This window comes from Neofelis nebulosa, chromosome 8 (assembly GCF_028018385.1).
Source record: "Neofelis nebulosa isolate mNeoNeb1 chromosome 8, mNeoNeb1.pri, whole genome shotgun sequence".
Lineage (NCBI taxonomy): Eukaryota > Metazoa > Chordata > Mammalia > Carnivora > Felidae > Neofelis > Neofelis nebulosa.
This window is the reverse complement of record NC_080789.1, coordinates 130,465,955-130,484,436: the sequence shown is the minus strand read 5'-3', so window position 1 is coordinate 130,484,436 and position 18,482 is coordinate 130,465,955. Positions and strand designations below refer to the sequence as shown.

Sequence of the window (18,482 nt, the reverse complement as noted above, 5' to 3'; positions counted from 1 at the left end):
CTTAAATGGTAGCTCCGAGAAGAAAACTTTGTTCTTGTCCTCAAAGAACTTCTATTTCTATAGAGAAAAAGATATACAAGCATGATTTTAGTATGCAGATCTTATCTGAAACCTTTGATGGGTTTTAGAATTCAGAATATTTCACATTTTTACAAAGTAAATAGGATGAGAGGCCAGTCACTATAGCTGTAGAACATTACCCAAAATTTTGTGCCTTAAAACAACAAAAACGTTTGTCATTCTCATGAATCTACATTTAGATTCATGGCTTGGCATGAATCAAGCCTTGGCATTCAAGGCTTGGCATCAGCTGATCTTTGCTCCATTCAGCCAACAGTGGGGGGCACTTGAGTGCTGAGGACAGGCGTCAACTACCCTCTCATGTCTGATAGTTGATGCTGGTTGGTGGTTAATAATGGCTGGTGGTTGAGACCCTGGCTGGGGTTGTGGGCTAGAACAGTTTCGGGTGGCTTCACTGTGGCTGCGCTTCCTCACAACATGGTGGCTGAGTTCAAAGGGCAAGCATTTTGGGGGAGAAGGGAAAATAGGCAGAAGCCATATCACCTTTGATGACCTAGCCTTGGAATTCAAGCCATGTCACTTCCACCACTTTTATTCATAAAAACTCCCATTTTCAAGGGGGAGAGGAAATAGACTTCCCCTCTTGATAAGTAGTAAAAGTTCTAGAATAACTTCTGAGATGAGAAATGCTGCAGTAGCCATTTTTGGAATGGTGCATATACTCTAGGTGTGTGTACCCTGTGTTCCAGACCATTATCAGTGCTGTCTGAGGCTTCACTGTGCGATGAAACCCATGAATAGTTCTGCAACAAAATGAATGAATATTAAAGTGGACTAAACTGAGATTATTTAAAATTTTTTTTCAATGTTTATTTATTCTTGAGAGACAGAGAGTGACAGAGTGTGAGTAGGGAAGGGGCAGAGGGAGAGGGAGACACAGAATTCACAGCAGGCTCCAGGCTGTGAGCTGTCAGCACAGAGCCTGACATGGGGCTCAAACCCACAAACCGTGAGATCATGACCTGGGCCGAAGTCGGACGCCCAACTGACTGAGCCACCCAGGCACCCCTAAATTGAGATTATAAATATAAATAGTTCAATTCAGGTTCTGTCACCAAATGGGTTTCCAAAAAATATTTCCCTTTTAAGAGATTCCTGGATTTTAGACTTTCTAGTAAGTGTTTTTTGAGTTGTAATATAATTTGTGCTGATGGAGGCGATAGGCATTTACAACACATGTCGAAGAAGAGACTGTAGGAGAGCTAGAGGAGTAAGAGATCTTTACAGAACAGGTAACTGAAAGTAGATTCTTTAGGAAGGTGTTCCAAATCAAAGAAATGCCAACAGAATGGAGATCTGAGTGTGGAGAAAAGCAAGATTTAAAAATAGCTAGAATATATACATGAGAGAGTTTTAGGGGCCAGATCAAGCAAGAGTCTTGGATGCCATATTACGGAATTTGGATTTTAGCCTGTAGAGACACTATGAAGCCAATTAGGGATTGTAAGCAGGAGAGGTACGTGATCATATTTGTCCTTCAGAACAATTATTTTGGTGACAAATAGTAGATTGAGGGGTATGAGGATCTTGTTCACTCAGGACGCTCTTCAGTAGGCAGCTAGAATTTATGATTGCCTGAAATGAGAGCAAGGAAGAGGGGTTCCTGGGTGGCTCAGTAGGTTGAGCATCCAACTCTTCTTTATTCTTTTTTGTTTAAATTTATTCTGAGAGAGACAGAGAGAGCACATGTGTGCAGGGGAGGGGCAGAGAGAGAGGAGAGAGAGAATTCCAAGCAGGCACTATGCTATCAGTATAGAGCCCAACACGGGGTTTCATCCCACAACTGTGAGATCATGACCTGAGCCAAGATCAAGAGTCAGAGGCTTAACTGACTGAGCCACCCAGGCGCCCCAAGCATCTGACTCTTGATTTCGGCTCAGGTCATGTAATCACAGTTGTGAGACCCTCTTAAGCCCTGCTTAAGATTCTCTCTCTCCCTCTGTCTCTGTCCCTCTCCAACTCTCTCTCTCTCTCAAAAGGAAAAAAAAAACTTTAAAAAAAGGAGCAAGGGAGAACTGTTGAATTTAGCCACCATTTCCTTTTGTGCTAGGACCAGAGTTAATCAAGAAAACTGTGATGTGGAGATGGAGAGGAGTTGTCAGATTGACTCTTTTCTAATTAATTTTTTATCCAAGTAGTGTATATATATCTTCTTTACGATGTAAAATAACACAAGGCATAGAATAAAAACCAATGTGCACAGTACTATGTCTCATTACCTCCAGTCTTACTCCTTAAAGGTACCACTTTCCCCCCTTTAAATGGTTTCTTCTGGGATTTACTTCTATGTTCTAAATAAGGTACTGTGTCTGTGGAAAGTAACAAAATAAACCAATTGAAAATGACTTAAATAATACCACTGATTCTCACAACAGGAAATCCAGACTGGACAGGCTTCAGATACCATGTTTGCTTCCATCTCAGTTGGCTTCTCATCATGATCACGAGATCAATGCTTCTGTTACAACAGTCACATGAAAAAAAATCCAATGTAAGAAGAGGCACTATTCTTCTGGTGAGTCTTTGTGTGTGTGTGTGTGTGTGTGTGTGTGTGTGTGTGGTGTTATTGTTTTCGTTTTTGTTTATCAGCAAATAAATTTTTTCCCAGAAGCTCCAAAGCTCTCTGCCCCTCCCGTGCTTTTGGATAATTTGGGTCATATGCCCCGTGTTGGATTATCTTTAGTCAGCTTGGCATCACCACCACCCCTTCTATGGTCTCCTTTGCTTTGGAGAGAAGCCAGGCGCTACATTCCTCTTTATTGTATGGTTCCAGCCTAGAGCGTATTCATGAGAGGCATCCTTGAGACAAAATGATGGAGAAATCATTATTCTTCAGTCAGTTGCAGCCAGAATTGTGAACAGGTGTGATACTCCTAGAGACATTTTTTTTTGGGGGGGGGGGCGGTGGTGGGGATAAGCCACCAATTCTCTGTATTAAAGTCATTTATAGCTAGACTGCAAAGAGGAACTTCTGTTTTCTGGACTGATATGTGACCCTTCCTAAGCATAGCACTGATGCAAGGGAAATGAATTACAGCACTGACATAAGACAAATCAGGATTTAGATATGATTTCAGTATGGAGCACAATGGTAATATGGAGGAAATTTGACTTCTAGTAATGGCAGGGTAGCTTGGTCAGGATAATCTTCCTACAGGCAAGCATGATAGAGTCTGGATGGGAATATTAAAAACCAACTATCTGAAGACATTCAGCAGGAACTAAAAGCAGGTGGATATTGGAGAGGAGTCTGCCCTTAAAATATGGGAACTACACAAACGTGACTTTTGGCTTTGCAGTTTATGTTCAGAGTTGTTCACCAATCCATTAGGTGGCTCAGAATGAAGTTGTATTACTGAATAATTCAGCTGAATTACTGAATACTAGTGTCAGAGTATAGAATTCAGGACTGGAAGAGCAGCTGGGCAGCTAGAAGGGGAATCCTAGAAAAGAGGAGGTCATGGAGGTGGTACACCCCAAATTTGCGTATAAACTCTTCTCAAATTCATGTCCAGCCACTGAAATATGCATCAGTGGGAGAGACCACATAGAGTACAGAGAAAAAGTGACCATTAGGAACGGGAAGAATTGAGCAAAGATTTCAGCTTACACCCAAAACAGAGGAGACAGACCTAGGAGTTTGAGTCTAGCCAATTTAATTCCTTACTAGAAGAAAAATCACACTCTTCTGAACAATATAACAGAATCACAAATGTCTACAATGTATAATTCTTAATGTCTAGTATACAGTAAAATTGCCCAAATGTACAAAGAGATAGGAAAATATGACCCATATGCAAGAAGAAGGAAAAAACAATCAGAGAAAACCGAACCTTCAGTGGTCCTTAGTAGACAGAAACTTTAAAGCAGCTATTATAGATATGCTCAAGGACTTATTGGAAACCGTAGTCTTAATGAATGAACAGATGGAGAAACAGCAGCAAAATAGAAGGAATGAAAAGCTCCCATTTTACTCTGTTTAGGCTGCTGTAACAAAAACACCATAGACTGAGTGGCTTCAGTAAACATTGATTTCTCACAGTTTTGGAAGTCTGGGAAGTCCAAGATCAAGACACCAACAGATTTGGTCTCTGGTGATGTTCTGCTAACTGGTTCCTAGGTGGCCATCTTCTCACTGTGTACTCGCATGGCAGAAGGAATAAGGGCACTCTCCGGGGCCTCTTTTACAAGAGGGGCACTAATGGGGGGCACTAATCCCATTCACAGAGACCCCACCTCATGACCTCGTTACCTCCCAGAGGCACCACCTCCTAACACTGTCCCAGTTGGGGTTAAGTTTTCAACATGTGAGTGGGGGGAGAGACACAAACATTCAGTCTATAGCTGACTCAAATGAAAATTCTAGGTGGAAAAAAATGGCAACTAAAATGAAACATTTACTAGCTTTGCTTAATGGCATATTGGAGATTGCACAAGAGTCCATGAATTTGAAAGCAGGTAAATGGGAATTATCCAAATTCAAGAAAAAGGAGAAAAGAAGAAATGAGAGCAGATTCTTAGAGACCTATAGTTTCTGATATATAAGCAATCTGATATACGTGATTTGGAATACTAGAAGGAACCAAGAGAATAGGGAAGAAAAAATTTTGAAGAAAAAATTTGGAAGAAATAATGGCTGAAAACTTACCGATTTAGTAAAAACACTAATGGGTCTAAGGTGCGTGAACCGCAAGCAGAATAAATACAAAACCAACCAAACGAAAAACAACAAATAACATTAGGCACATGACAGGCTGTTGGAATCCAAAGATAAAGAGACAAGAGCCTGGAGAAAAAAAAAAACAAACAACCTGTGTATCACTTGGAGAGAAACAATAAGACAAATGATGGCAGACTTCTCATCAGAAGCAGCACACCCAGATCACATCAGTGGAAGGATTGCCCCAGTTGAGAGGAGTGGCGTCAGCGGAGTACCTTCAGTTTTCAGCCCCTTTCAAGGTTGCCTCAACTGTAGAGCACTGACTCGCTTAAGATCTTGCTTTTTCCTGGGAGACCTATATCCAGCGATTGATCGATCAGTGCCCGAGCTGACCATCTTGGCCCAGTGCAAGACAAATCTGAAGGGCTATTCTTGTTCTAGCTCCCCCGGGGCATCGGTCGAGGCTGTCAGAGGATGTGCATCACAGCTCAGTTTTTCCTTCTGACTACTCTCACTTCCTTCTCCTTCTTACAGGTTTTGATACCCAGGGGACTCCTTAGTAAGCATTCTGCTGGCTAAATTTCAGCTCAGAGCCTACCTCCTCGGAAACCCAACCCATGACAACAACTGAATAATACCTTTAAGTGCCGAAATAAGTAGAACCGTCAACGCAGCATTCTATATGCCGCAAAATTGTCTTTCAAAAATGAAGAAAAATAAAGATATTTTCAGGCGGACGAACGCTAAGAATGTGTATGTTGTGCTATAAGAAGGACTGAAGAAATTCTTCCAGTGGGAGATGAATCACACCAGACAATAACCTGGGCGCAAGGGGAAGAATGAAAAGCACGGGGAGTAGTAAATATTTGGATGAATATAAGGGAAGGTACACAGTTTCTTCCCTTTTTTTTTTTTTTTTTAGATTTTATTTTTAAGTAATCTCTATACCCAAAGTGGGGCTCGAACACAAAACCCTGAGATCAAGAGTCGCGTGCTCCACCAACTGAGCCAGCAGCCAGCTGTGCCACGTACACATTTTCTTAATTTCTTGAAAAAATCATGTGATTGTACAATACAACCTATAACACTGTATTGGGTTTGTAACATAAGTAGATGTAATAGATACGGCAAAAATCTCCCAAAGTTGGGAGAAGGGTAAATAAAACTATAATATTAGAAGTTTACTGTCTTTTGTGTGAAGTAGAACAATATAAACTCTAAGTAGCTTGGGATAAGTTAAAGAGGCATATCGAAGCCTTTGGAGTAACCACCAAAATTATGAAAGATATACAGTTAAAAAGCCAACAGAGAAATCAAAATGGAATGCTACAAAGTATTCAGATCACCCGAAAGAAGGCAAGAAGGGAGGAAAAAAGAATGAAGTGGACAAATAGAAAACAAACGGGAAAAATGTATATTAATGATAATGGCGGCTCGTTTTCTTATTGTCAGAGAAGGGAGTTACAAAGGTAGAAGCAAGAATGAACCAGTGGTGTTGGAATTACTCATATAAGTAAATACATAAATATGGATGTAATATGCGTATGTATGTATATACATACATACCTGTGTTTATGTCCGTGAATCTCTCTATTTATGTGGATATCCATAGATATCCGTAGATGCACACAACCATATGATTTCTAGCTGTGACCACTGACAAGGTTTGAAAGCATCAACCAAGAACATATTTAGAGGTCCAATCTTGATTTCTGAAAACCCTTCTCAATGTAAATGTCTGAATGGCTTTTTGGAGAAGTGACTGACTTGAGGACTGGGGTAGGGAATGTACAGGATAAGCCTGGAACATTTTGTGCCCCAAAGTAAGGAAGTCCCCAAGGAATGATGGGGATCTGTCAAAGGCTGCAGAATCTGGTTTGACTGGGCTCTCACTGGTGAAATCTGGAAGAATATGACTTCAAAGTAAATAATGGTAACAAACTGTAAGCCGCTGAATAAAACAAGAATCCATGAGTCCACATCCACTCTAAGTAAATATGTGAATAAATTGCAAGTTAGATGATAAACACACCTACATAGTCTTAAATTACCCCCTTGTAAAGCACTTATTGATTACAAAGGGAAAAAGTAACTTGATAGTGGAGAAGCCTGGCAAACACCCTCTTAATCAAATGAGCCAAAACAACATCACTAGTAACAGGACAAATTGAAATCAGAACCACCTTCTAGAACACAATGAGAAGAACACACAAAACATCGCTTCTGTGAGAACTCCTGCCAAAGATTCGTAAGCTGAGTCTAATCACAAAGAAACATCAGACAAATTGAAGGACACAGTACAAAATAACTGTTCTGTTAATCTTTAGAATTGTCAAGGTCACGAAAAGACCAAGGAACTATTCCAGATAGAAGGAAACAAAAGAAAAGTGACAAATAAATGTAATGTATTAGCCTGGTCCGGCTCCTTTTGCTATTAAGATTGTTACTAGAGCAATTGGTGAAACTTAAATGAGGTAGAAGGATTAAATGGTAGTAAGGTGTTAATGTTAATTTCCTCACTTTGATGATGGTGTTGTGATTATGCAGGAGAATATCCTTATCTTTAGGAAATAGACACTAAAGTATTAACAGGATGTTAGCAACTTCTCTCAGCTGGTTTGTGGGGGGGTGGAAGTACTTTGCACGGTACCCACAACTGTTCTGTAAGTTTGAGATTGTTTCCAAAATAAACAAATACCCACTGAGGAAGAAAACCCACAAGATATCGTTAGAATGGCTAAAATAAATACAAAAGGATGATAGAAATGTCGAGAGCAGGATATGAAGCCACCAGAATGCTCATAAATTGCTAGTGTAATGTAAAATTACAAAATCACTTTGGGAAAGCTTTGGTAGTTTCTTATAAACTTACCCTTCCTTGGAGCTAGCAGTCCCTCTCCTAGGTATGTACCCAAGAGAAATGAAAATGTATGCCCACGTGGATAACTTGGATGGGAATACTTACAGCAGCTGTCTTCCTAATAGCCAAAATCTGGAGCAAAATATCTATCAGTAGGAAAATGGATTTAAAAATTTTGATTTAGGGGCCCCTGGGTGGCTCAGTCGGTTAAGCATCTGACTTTGGCTCAGGTCATGATCTCACAGTTCAAGTGAGTTCGAGCCCCGCATTGGGCTCTGTGCTGACAGTGCTCAGCCTGCTTACGATTCTTTCTCTCTGCCTCTCTCTCTCTGCCCCTTCCCCACTTGTACTCTCGCTCTCAAAATAAATAAATTAATTGAAAAAAATTTTTATAGAATCATATAATGTAGTGTTACTCAGTAATCAAAATGTACTATTTAAAAAAAAATTTATGTCTACTTTTGAGAGAGAGTGCAAGCAGGGGAGGGGCGGGGGGCGGGGGGGAACCAGAGGATCTGAAGTGGGCTCTGCACTGAGAGCAGAAAGCCCAATGTGAGGCTCGAACTCATGAACTAGGAGATCTTGACCTGAGCTGAGGTTGGATGCTTAACTGACTTAGCAACATGGGTGCCCAAAAATGTACTATTTATACATGTAACAGTATGGGTCAATTACATAGAACATTATGCTGAGTGAACAAAATTAGAGTACATAATGCATGATTCCATTTATATGAAGTTTTAGAGGAGGGAGAACTAATCTATGATGGAAAAAACTCAGAACAGTTACTGCCTCTGACAGTGCTGGGATTAACTGGTAAGGGATACTGGGGATATTTCTGGGGTACGTAGATGTTCTACGTCTTGATGGAGTGTGGGTTACACAGGTGTATCAGTCTAAACTGTAGACTGTTTACGTAGACAATCCTAAGGAATCCACAAAAAAGATAAGAATTTAGCAAGGTTACAATATAATTTATATATATATATATTATATATATAAATTTAATATACAAAAATCAATTTTAATTTTATATACTAGCAGCAAACAATTGGAAATGAAATTAAAACAAAATTTTTTAAGGTTTATTTATTTTTGAGAGAGAGGAGAGAGTGATCAGGAGAGAGGCAGAGAGAGATAGAGAGAGAGAGAGAGAGAGAGAGAGAGAGAGAATCCCAAGCAGGCTCCACACTGTCAGCGCAGAGCCAAAAGCGGGGCTCAAACTTTCGGAATGTGAGATCATGACCCAAGCCGAAATCAAGAGTCGGACACTCAACCGACTCAGCCACCCAGTTGCCCCGGAAATGAAAATTTTAAATTCCATTTACAGTAATGTCAAATTTACAACATTTAGGAAGAATTTAGCAAAAGATATCCAAGACGCCTATCCTGGAAACTACAAAATACCTTTGAGGAAAAAAAAACAAAAACAAACGAAAATATCTCAAGAAATGCAGGCAGATACCATGCTGAAGAATTGGAAGACCCAATATTGCCAATATATTACTCTTCCCCAAATTGATTTCAGTCCCACCAGGCTGTGTGTGTGTGTGTGTGTGTGTGTGTGTGTGTGTGTGTGTCTGTAGAAATTGAGTAGCCAATTATATTTAGGTAGAATTGCAAAGGACCTAAGGTATTCAAAGCAATCTTGGAAAAGAACATTAGAGGAGATCCTCAACTAGTGATCATGGGCTGTCCTTTTACCTATAGAAATAAGAGATTAAAAAAATAATTAAAAAGTTTAATGTGTATGAGTAGGGCTTGTTGTCTGGCGGGCTTCACTGTAGGATAATTGACAGGCACAAAGTTGTTTTATTGGACAACCACCAAATGCAAATGTTTCTGCACATTTCTCCAGGAGAATAGGGGTGGGTGAGGGGTGCTGGTGTGGTGCAGTGGTGGTTGGTGGCAGAAGCTTGGGAGATGACAGTGGGAAAGAGGACCTTGGATGATACCATTTACCATGCAGACTTTATTGCAAAAATGTTTCAGGGACAGTTTTTCACCGCCTTCCTCTACAATGTTTAGTGTCCGTGTCCAGAGTGTAGGGTTAAACTTCTCACCCTTTCTGTGGGCTGGTAAAGAGTACCCAACTTTTTGAAGTATGGGAGAGACTGTCTATAGACACTTTAATCCCATTGTCACATCCACTTTCTGTCTTATTTGGGGCCTCTACTGTCCAGGCCTTCCCAGGGTTCTTTTAGGTGAATCAGATTGCTTCCTGTTGGCATGCTATTGCCGACAAGCCTGGTTGGGTTTTCTTAAGCTTTCTCCTGTCTGCTAGGAAAATCTCCACTCCACCATCTGTTTTCCATTTTCCAAAATTTCATTGATAATACTTATCTGTTGTTTCCTTCCTTTTCCCAATCTCTTTCTCTCTCTCTGTCTCTCTTTGTCCCTTCTTGTGGTTTTGCATTTTTAAATTCTTTACTATCATTTTTGTTTGGTTTCAGGAGTCAGCAGGTAAAAATACTTTAATTTGATCTTTAGCTTAATATACCATGAAAAACTGGAAATCCTTCCGTGCTTTCCTAAAAGGTAGTGTGATTTGGAGCTGTAGAAAGTGCAGGGTAGGGTATCACAACTGGAGAGAGAGACCGCAGATGGGGACAAATACAAAAGATACCTAGATGTCATTTTTTAACCCAGTCCTGTTACTTTATATTCTTGAATCTATAGTCCCAATTAGCATGACTATTTAATCATTCTGCTATGCAAAGGATGTAAAAAAATTTTTTTTTCTGCACAAACCCGTGTGGATTTTTATAAAATAATGTGTTTTACTGCTGCTCAAAAATCAATTCCTCCTTGACAAAATATTAGCAAATCAAATCAAACAATGCATAAAAAATTATACACCACAACCAAGTGGGATTTGTTCCAATTATACAAGGCTAGTTAAACATTTGAAATCAATTAATGTAATCCATCACATCAATAGGCTAAAGAAGAAAAATCATATGATCATATCAATAGTTTCGGAAAAATAAATTGACAAAATCTGACCCTTATTCATGGTATAAACTCTCAAAAAACTAGGAATGGGGGGGGGGAATTTCCTTAAGTTGATAAAGAAATGTCTATTTAAAAAAAACCTACAGTTAACATCATACTTAACAATGAGAAACAAAGTACTTTCCCACTTGATTGGGAACGTGACTGGAATGTACCGTCTCAACACTCCTATTCAACGTCATGCTTGAAGTCATATCTAATGAAATAAGACAAGAAAAGCGGGAAAACATAAACAGACTAAGAAGGAAGAAATAAAATAGTCTTTGTTTGCAGATGACATGACCGTCTTTGTAGAAAATCCCAAAGAATCAACAACATCAAAAAGATACCTGCAATTGGTCATAGCAAGGTTGCAGGATGCAAGGTTACCTGACAAAAGCCAATTGCCTCTTTATGTACCAGCAACAAGCAAGTGGAATTTAAAATTAAAAACTTAATACCATTTACATTAACACCAACATTGAGATAGAGACCAAAGCAGATCTAAGTTATGGAGAGATATTCCATGCACATGGGTAGGAAGGCTCAATATGTCAAGATGTCAATTCTTTCTAACTTGATTTATAGATCGAATGCAATCCTAATCCAAGAATAGAGAGCCCAGAAATAGACCCACACAAAAATAGTCAAGTCCTCTTCCATAAAGGAGCAAAAGGCAACTTAATGGAAAAATAATTGTCTTTTCACCAAATGGTGCTGGAACAGCTGGATATCCACATGCAAAAAAATGAATCTATACAGCTTTCACAAAAAGTAACTCAAAATAAACATAAGCCTGAATATACAAAACTCCTAGAAGATAAAATAGACAATCTAAGTGACTTTGGTTTTGGTGATGACTTTTCAGATAAAGCATCAAAAGCATGATCCATGAAAGAAAAAACTGATAAGTGGGACTTCATTAAAATTTTAAAAACTTCTGCTCTGCAAAGGACACTGTTCAGAGAATGAAATAATCCAGAAATTGAGAGGAAAATCTTTGCAAAGTATATATCTGATAATGGACTGATATCCACAATATATAAAAAACTCTTAAAAGTCAACAATAAGAAAACAACTCAATTTTTTTTTAATGAACAAAAGATCTGAACAGTCACGTTACCAAAGAAGATATAGAAATGGCCAATGATTATATGAAGAGGTGTTGAACATCATATATAGAAAAGTACTGCAAATTAAGACAACAACGAGATACTACTATACATCTGTTAGAATGGCCAAAATCCAAAACACTGACAACACCAAATGCTACTGAGTATGTGGAGCAAGGGGAACTCATTCATTGTTGGTGGGAAAACAAAACGATACAGTGAGTTTGGAAGACAATTTAGCAGCTCTTTTTTGCTTTTTATTTTTGTTTGCTTGTTTGGTTTGTATTTTTTACAAAACCTTACCATATGATTCAGCAAGTCATGTTCCTTGGTATTTTCTCAAATGAGTTGAAAATTTACCATTCACACAAAAATCTGCATGCAAATGTTTATAGAAGCTTTATTCAAAATTGCCAAAACTCGGAGGCAAACAAGATGTCCTTCACTGAGGGAATGGATAAATAGACTGTGGTACATCCAGACAATGGAATATTAGTCAGCGATGAAAAACTCATGAGCTATCAAGCCATGAAAAGACATGGAGGAAATGTAACTGTATGTTGCCAATCTGAAAGACTGAAAACTGAAAGAAGCCAGTCTGAAAAAGCTTCACAGTGAGTGATTCCAAACATGCAACAGTCTTGGAAAGGCAAAACTATGGAGAGAACAATACCAGTTGTTTCCAGGGACCAGAAGGTGGGAGGGAGGGAGGAAGAGGTGGAACACAAGGGATTCTTAGGACAGTGAAACTATGATACTGTAACGGTGGATACATGCCATCATACATTTGTCAAAACCCACAGAATATACAACACAAAGTGTGAGCCCGACTGTACATTTGGACTTCAGATAATCATAATGTATCAATATTGGCTCATCAGTTCTGGCGAATGCACTCTACCAATGCAGGATGTTAATAATGGGGGGAAACCGGGTGGGGAAGAGAAGGTATCTAGGAATTGTGTGCTTTCCGCTCATTTTTCTGTAAACCTAAAACTGCTCCAAGAAAGAATGTCTCATATATATATATATATATATATATATATATACACACGTATATATATACATATGTATATATATACGTATATATATATATAGAGAGAGAGAGAGAGAGAGTTTTGTTTTTTTTAAGTAAATTACACTCAACATGAAGTCTTGACTGCAGATCAAAAAAAAGAATGTCATATATTTATAAGTATATATAAATATAATAAACAATATAATATATACGTATAAATATAATAAATATAAATATATACATATAAATAAATATAAATATAATATATAAATATAAATCACATGTATTTATATATATAATATACTTTTATATATATGTCATAAAATATTGTCCAAATATAGTTTTATGTATATGTCATGTATATTTATATATATAAAATATAGTTTTGTTTTGTCCGTTTAAGTAAACTACACCCAACATGGAGTCCCGACTGCCAGATCAAGAGTCACATGCTCTACTTCATGAACCAGCCAGGCGCCCCAGTCTATTATTTACAAAAAAGAAAGAGAAAGAAAAGAGAGGCTATTTAAAAAGCCAAGTCCATGAGGAAAGAGCTGTAGTGACAGAAGGGGTGTTTACACATGTGTGTGGATTCATGGGAGCTCATTTCATCACGCACTTAAGATCTATACGTTCAACGGCAAGTAAATTGTACCTCGGTAAAAAAATCAACTCTGTATTATTATCTGTTCTTAATTTGGCTGATACAACACTGAAGAGTTTAAAGGAAGCAGGACTCAGCTCTACGTAAGTGTTGTTGACCTTGGAAAGATGCTGCCGTGTCATGAAGAGGCGGAGAACGGCTCTCTCAAATGCATTTCCTTGCGCAGCTAGCCTTTCAGATTAGCTAATATGCAGAGGGAACAATGCTAGCTCCATATTTCATTCTTCCATGGCTTTTTTTTTTTTTTTTGATGCCTGATTATATCTTTTCTTTCAGATTTAGTCAGAGGGGAAATGCCACCTGAGGTCTGAGCGCACATGTGACAGAAATCCTGGGAGAGAAGCATCGTCGTGAACTTGTTCTTGAAGGAAGTGAGGGGTCTGCACAGGCCGAGAAATTGGGATTCGTGGCAGCAGGAGTGGCCGTGATCTAGGGATGAGTGCTAGCGAGCAAGAAAGAGGCAGAGCTGACCGGACTCCGCAAGAGGAGGGTTGTATTTAGGATCCATGACAAATAAGTACTTAAACATAAGAATGAGAAATTGGGGGCTGGTCACGTAATCTTGGAATAATTGGGAGAAGATGCATTTATCTTTCTCCCATACTCAGGAGTTGACTGGCCTGGATTTGTTTCAGGGGCTGTAACAATTCATTTTAGATCGGCCGGGCCATGGCACCCAGTCGTTTGGTCCAGCACCAGTTTAGAGGTGGTTTGTTCCGTGAGACTAGCATGTAAGTCAGCAGAGTTTTGAGTAAAGCAGGTGCCCTGCGTAATGTTTGGGCCTCATCCAATCAGATGGGGGCCTCTCTTAAGAGACTCTCTTAAGAGACTGGCTGAGGTTCCCCAGATTCTACCTCCAGGCTGCCTTTGCATCGACTGCAGCATCAGGTCTTCCCGGGGTCCAGCCTGTTGGCCTGCCTGCAGCTTTTGGACTTGCCAGCCTCCATGAGCCATTTCCTGAAAATAAATCTCTCTGTGTATTTATTTATTTAGGCTGCTGTTCTGCTTCTTTGGAGAACCGCTCTGGCCAATACAATGGCTAATAGTCCAGTGCCAGCTCTGAATTCCTCTTGCCTCCTTCTTGCCCGCAACCCAAATCGGCTTCCAGCTAATTCTTAATGTGTGGAAAAATAGGCAATTTATGTTAAGGTGCGGTTGACGTGAAGTGGATAGGGCATTGTAGTGCCTCTTAAACAACGATAATGCCTTCAGGCCAAAAGAGAGGAGTGCTAAAAGGTTAGCGGATTGTACCATACATATGCATCGGTTATCTGTACACAGGTATGTGTTTTTACTTATTTGGGTTTTGGTTGGAGTCGCTTTCTGGAGGTCAGTCTCTGCCAGCTGTGGATGGTCGGCGCTTGCAACGGCAGGCTAAGTCTTCACAGTCTGGTAATAGATTTTCTCAGTCCACGGGTGGTACGTTAAGAGCCCAGGTCCCCTAGTTCCAGACGCAGTCTGCTGCTGTCAACCAGACATCTAATGCGGTGATCCCCCCCCACCCCCCGCCCCAAACCTGATTGCCCACAAGCCTGCCTGCTTCTTGCAGGCACAGCCTTCCCTGCCATCCCTTACAAGGGCCCGGTTTATACAACTGGGATTCTCCCCTGGTTCCTTGTTTGCACTCTAGTAATCTGGTACTTCTGGAACCATGCCACAAACCAAGACCTATTTGGCTGGGCTCTGATCCCCTGCCCAGTGTATGCTGGTTCCTATGCCCCAGGGTGTCTGACGCTACTCACTCCACTAAGTCTTGTTCAACCTGGATAAACTTCTCTTGAACTTTGATTTCTGGTTCCACTTGACTGTGTGTGTTACCACCCCTCGGTGACCATCAGTGCCGTGTCCTTACTGAGTGAGATCTTCTGAGTGGGTCCAACTTTAACTGGACCCGAGTTTTCCTTGCTGCAGTGGACACTGACATGCGTTTAGGGACCCAGTATTGTTCCTGTGTTGATACATCGTGAATCTAGTCCCATCGTCTCCAGTTAATTTCCTGGTTTCTTCTGGTTAGCCTTTGGGGGCCCAACACGCTTCACATTTTGGTCTGTAAGGGGTTATAATACAGTAATCCAATCACACCACATGGAAGACAGGCAAATACAGATTCTTAAGTAAGAAAGTGACATGATGAAAATGGTATTTTAGGGAATTTAATCTCTCAGCGTTACTCAGGATAGATTGGAAGAAGGGGAGACTGGCGAACATGTTGACCTATTAATTGAGGAATGTGATGCTTAAGTGGCATAGAGTGGTAGTGAATATAAGAAGAAGTAAAGAATCTAAACACTCTATGCCAATAAAATTTTATTTGCATAAAGATGTTCACTGCAGAATAATTTATAATAGCAAAAACTTGCAATGACCTAAATATCCAACAATAGGAAATGATTTGGGCAAATTTTGTTATAGCCCGCTTAATGAAATGTTACAAAGCTAACTAAATAAATTGTTAGGAAGGTTATCAATCAAAATGGGAAAGTGCATGTGACGAAATATTAAAGAAAAAAAGGCAGGATCCTGGAAATGCAGGGTAGAGCCACTGTGGAAAACAATATGGAGGTTCCTCAAAAAATGAAAAGTAGAATTACCAGGGCACCTGGGTGGCTCAGTTGGTTGAGCATCTGACTTTGGCATAGGTCATGATCTCATGGTTCATGAGTTTGAGCCCTCCATCAGGCTCACTGCTGTCAGCACAGAGCCCACTCTAGACTCTCTCTCCCCTTCTCTCTCTCTCTGCCCCTCCCCTGCTCATGCTCTCTCTGTCTCAAAAACAAATAAAATATAAAAAAAGAAAAAAAGGAAAATTACCATGTGATCCAGCAATTCCCTACCAGGTACTTCCCCTAAGAATCACAAAACACTAATTTTAAAAGGTATTTGTACCTCTATGTTTATTGCATTATTTACAATAGCCAGATTATAGAAGCAGCCCACGCGTCCATCAAGAGGCGAATGGATAAAGAAGATGTGGTACATATACACAATAAATACTACTCAGCTATAAAAAAAGAATGAGATCTTGCCATTTGCAGCAACATGGATGGTGCTAGAAGGTATGATGCTAAGTGAAAGAAGTCAGTCCGAGAAAGACAAATGCCATATGATTCCACTCACGTGGAATTTAAGAAACCAAACAAATGAACAGCAAAAAAGAGACAAACCAGAGAATGTAGTAGAACAAACTGAGGGTTACCAGAGGGGAGGTGGGTGCAGGGATGGGTGAAAAAAGTGAAGGGGGTTAAGAGCTCCCTTTATGAGGACCGAGTAATGTATAGAATTGTTGAATCAGTCTATCGTACACCTGAAACTAATATAACGTTGTATGTTAATTATGCAGGGTATAGAATATGCACACAATTATTACAAAATCTGAATATGCATATAAAATATGTGTAAAAGTTGTATGAAATGGTAACAATGATTGTGGTAGAGGTGGATTTATGTATGCTTTCATTTTCTCTGTTTTCCAAATTTCTGTAACATGGTTATATTAGTTTTAAAGATTCTGGGATTCCAGCCTCCTGCTGAGACTAATTCTTTCTCTGATTTAAATGATTATTTTGACACATTTATTGGTGTTCTCCTGTCTCCTACGTCCTGGAATGAGCCTTGAGTGAGGATAAAGCCAGCCACTTTGAGAAAGTCATCGTTTCGTTACCAAAAGCAGGTTTGGCCATTGATGAAAAATAAAAACAAAGAAGCAACAACAACAAAAACATCTTTTTCCAGGCACTTCAAGAAGTACCTGTTTACTGGAAATAATTGGATTTATATTGATTTCTAGCATAGCTGGGCTTTCTACCTTGAGGCGGTGCTAACTTAGTTGGTAAGATCATGCACTTTGAAGTAAGGCAGAAATGGGTTCAAATTCTAGGTCCTCTGCTCATAGCTGTGGGACTGTGGGCAAGTTACATAATCGTGCCATGTCTTCGTTTGCTCAGAGGGTGATGTTACTGACCTTTGGAGATGGGAGGGTTGTTGAAGCAAGGCCAAGTTGAGCCATCACTCAACTTTACCAAGTTGCTGCTGAGGGAGAAGGGCCTCGGCCCCTGAATGGATCCTGTAACCCCCACATCCTCCATTCAGGGGAGGTCAGGGCAGGACTGTGCTCAAAAACCTTATGTCTTTTGACACAATGGGCTCTAAAATACCATCTGCATTAATGACTCTCCTGGGACTGTTTGGAAGTCACCATGCTCTAGTGCCCAGATATTCTTAGGCAGCTACAGAATTTATTGAGGATAATAATTTCCAGAGGAGGCTGTGGAGGTGGCACTCTTTGTACACCTTAATGGTGGCAAAGATGAACAGATAAGTGAGTAGTCCACAAATAACCTCTGAATTTATATATAATAGCTCTCTGAACACATCTCCCCTGAATGCCCCCTTTGGTGGTATTTATTGCTTTACCACCACCTCTTCCGGCTATTATCCTGAACCTCTGTGAGCTCAGCTACTGGTCAAATCTATGTAGTAGCTCAGGCTGCTCAGCCTACAGGACACCCTCTAGCATCACAAGGGACATTATAATAAAGGCCATAGTCAATAACTACCAAATAGCAAGGTGAATGATTCAGATGGGAGATGTCCTGCCTGTCCTTCTACTGCCCTCCTCATCTGTCCTTGTCATAGAGTCTGGACCCCTTTGTAATGATAAAGTTCATAACTCTGGTTGCCTCCCATATTCAGTTCCCCTATTTATACATTTCTACCTCCAATTTTAGCACCTGTTCTCTATTCCATACTCCGAAAGACTCATCCCAGCAATTGTACATGGACCCCCAAAGAAGTGATTAGTGAGGATGATGTAGAATAGTTCAAGAACTATTCGTAGAATAGTTCAAGAACTATTCCAAGAATAGTTCCAACTTTGGCCCAGTAGGAAGGGCTCAGATTGAAGGATGCTCAAAGGATATTCCTACACACCCCAGAGAGCAACTCCATTTCCATCAAGAATACCCAGATGGGCAGCTCTGGGCCTATCCTGTTTGATGGAAGGGACCTTTTGGAAGAGATTAACCTGACTTTGTGTCCTTAAACTGGCCAGGCACCCCTAACACATGAGTCCAATTCTCAATGTAAATGAATTT

The 18,482-nt window shown here is 40.0% G+C and overlaps 1 long non-coding RNA gene across 2 annotated transcripts in view; it reads left to right on the top strand.

Moving 5' to 3' along the window:
• The window catches only part of LOC131483770 (uncharacterized), a 50,906-nt gene that overhangs the window by 18,172 nt on the left and 14,252 nt on the right, over window positions 1-18,482 (top strand). For both annotated transcript variants that reach the window (XR_009247900.1, XR_009247899.1), the window contains exons 3-4: window positions 2,457-2,596; window positions 5,276-5,627. This is a non-coding gene — a long non-coding RNA (uncharacterized LOC131483770). The remainder of the gene's footprint in view (window positions 1-2,456; window positions 2,597-5,275; window positions 5,628-18,482) is intronic.